The sequence below is a fragment of the Propithecus coquereli genome, unplaced genomic scaffold (assembly GCF_000956105.1).
Source record: "Propithecus coquereli isolate 6110/MARCELLA unplaced genomic scaffold, Pcoq_1.0 Scaffold248, whole genome shotgun sequence".
Taxonomy (NCBI): Eukaryota; Metazoa; Chordata; class Mammalia; order Primates; family Indriidae; genus Propithecus; species Propithecus coquereli.
The window spans coordinates 3046644-3049244 of NW_012148041.1; positions in this window are offsets into that span (position 1 = coordinate 3046644).

The following is a 2601-nucleotide window of genomic DNA, read 5'->3' on the forward strand; positions in this document are numbered from 1 at the left end:
ACACAAATTGTCGGAAAGACATCCTGTGTTCATGACTGGAAGACTTAATATAGTTACGATGACAACACTACAGAAAGTCATCTACAGATTCAATGCAATTCCTATCAAAATTCCAATGGTGTTTTTTTCAGAAATAGAAAAATCCACCCTAAAATTCACATGGGACCTCAAGGACCCCTAAATAGCCAAAAGGATCTTGACAAAGAAGAACAAAATTGAGCTCTCACACTTCCTAATTTCAAAACTTATTACAAAACCAGAGTTATCAAAACAGTGTGAGCATCTGACACAAAGGCAGACATACAGATACGATAGAATAGAGAGCCCAGAAATAAACCCTCACATATATGATGTTATGGACTAAATAAATTGTGTCCCCCTAAAATTCATATGTTGAATCCTTAATCCCCCATGTGACTGTATTTAGGGATAGGGTGGGTGGGACCTTAATGTGATAGGATTGGTATCCTTACAGGAAGAGGTAGGGACACCAAAGAGCTCTCTCCCTGCATGTGCGCAGAGGAAATGCCACGCGAGGACACCCGGGAAGGCAGCCGTCTATAAACCAGAAAAAGAGCCCTCGCCAGAAACTGAATGTGCCGGCACCTAATCACGAACTTTTAGCCTCCAGAACTGTGAGAAAATAAATATCTGTTGTTTAAGCCGCGTAATCTGTGGTATTTTGTCATGGTAGCCAGAGCAAACTGACATGTATGGCGAAACGATTTTTGTTAAGGGTGCCAAGACCATCCAATGGGGAAAGGGCAATCCTTTAAACACATGGTGCCAGGAAAACTGGATATCCGCATGCAAAAGAATGAAGTTGAACCCTTACTTTACACCGTGAACAAGAATTAACTCAAAATGGACCAAAGACCTAAATGCGAAAGCTAAAACTATAAAACCCTTTCAAGAAAACACAGGGGAAAAGCTTCACGACGTTGGATTTGGCAGTGATTTCCTGGATATGACACCAAAGGCACCGACAACAGAAGAAAAAATAAACAAGTTACACAACATCAAACTAAAAAGCTTCTGCACGGCAAAGGAAATAACCAACAAAATGAAAAGGCAGTCTACAGATTGGGAGAAAATATTTATGAACTATCTATCTGATAAAGGGGTAACATCCAGAATATAAAGAACTCCTACCTACAACTCAACGATAACAAAAATCAACCTGATTTTAAAATGGACAAAAGATTTGTATTTATATTTCTCCAAAGAAGATACACAAGTGGCCATAAGCACATAAAAAGACGCTCAACATCACTAATCATTAGGGAAATGCAAGTCAAAATCACAACGCAATACCACTTCATACCCATTAGGGTGGCTGCAATCAAAAAAAGCAGAAAATAACAAAGTACTGGAGAAGATGTGGAGAAATTGGAGCCCTTGTTCACTGTTGGTGGGAATGTAAAATGATGCAATTCCTATGGAAAACAGTATGGCGGTTCCTCAAAAATAAAAAATAGAATTATCCTATGATCCAGCAATTTCACATCTGGGTATATACCCAGAAGAACTGGAAGCAGGATCTTGAAGAGGTAGCGTAACCCATGTTCATAGCAGCGTTACTCACATAGTAAAAACGCGGAAGCAACACAAGTGTCTACCAACAGGTGAACAGATAAACAATATGTACCATGCACATACAATGAAATATTATTTAGCCTTAGAAACGAGAGAAATTCTAATTCACGCTACGACATGAATGAAACTTGAGGTTATTATGCTAAGCGAATCAAGCCAGTCACAAAAAGACAAATAATTTACAATTCCACTGATGACTACACTGATATTCAGAGTAGTCAAGTTCATGGAAGCAGAAAGAGAATGGTGACTGCCAGGGGCTGAGGGGAAGGTGGGATAAGGAGCTATTGTTTCATGTGTACAGAGTGTCAGTTTTGTAAGATTAAAAGAGTTCTGGAGATTGGTTGCACAGCAGTGTAAAGGTACTTAATACTATTAATACTAAACTGTACACTTAAAAATGGTTAAGATGGGCAGGGCGAGGTGGCTCACTCTTCTAACCCCAGCACTTTGGGAGGCCAAGGAGGGAGGATTGCTTCAGGTCAGGAGTTTGAGACCAGCTTGGGCAACACAGCGAGACCCCATCTCTATTTAAAAAAAATTTAGCTGGGCATGGTGGCACATGCCTGTAGTCCCAGCCACTCAGGAGGCCGAGGCGGAAGGAGTGCCTGAGCATGGGAGCTGGAGGTTACAGTGAGCTATGAATGTGACACAGTACTCTGGCCTGGGAGAAAGAGTGAAACGCTGTCTCTAAAAAAAAACAAAAAAAGATTAATATGGTAAATTTTATGTTATGTATATTTTACCACAATTAAAAACTTAAAAAATTTAAACTAAAAAGATGAAGGTAGCTGGGCGTGGTGGCTCACATCTGTAATCCCAGCACTCTGGGAGGCCGAGGCGGGAGGACCGCTTGAGCTCAGGAGTTCCAGACCAGCCTGAGCAAGAGCGAGACCCCATGAGTTCCAGACCAGCCTGAGCAAGAGCGAGACCCCGTCTCTACTAAAAATTGAAAAAATTAACCAGGCATGGTGGTGCATGCCTGTAGTCCCAGCTACTTGGGAG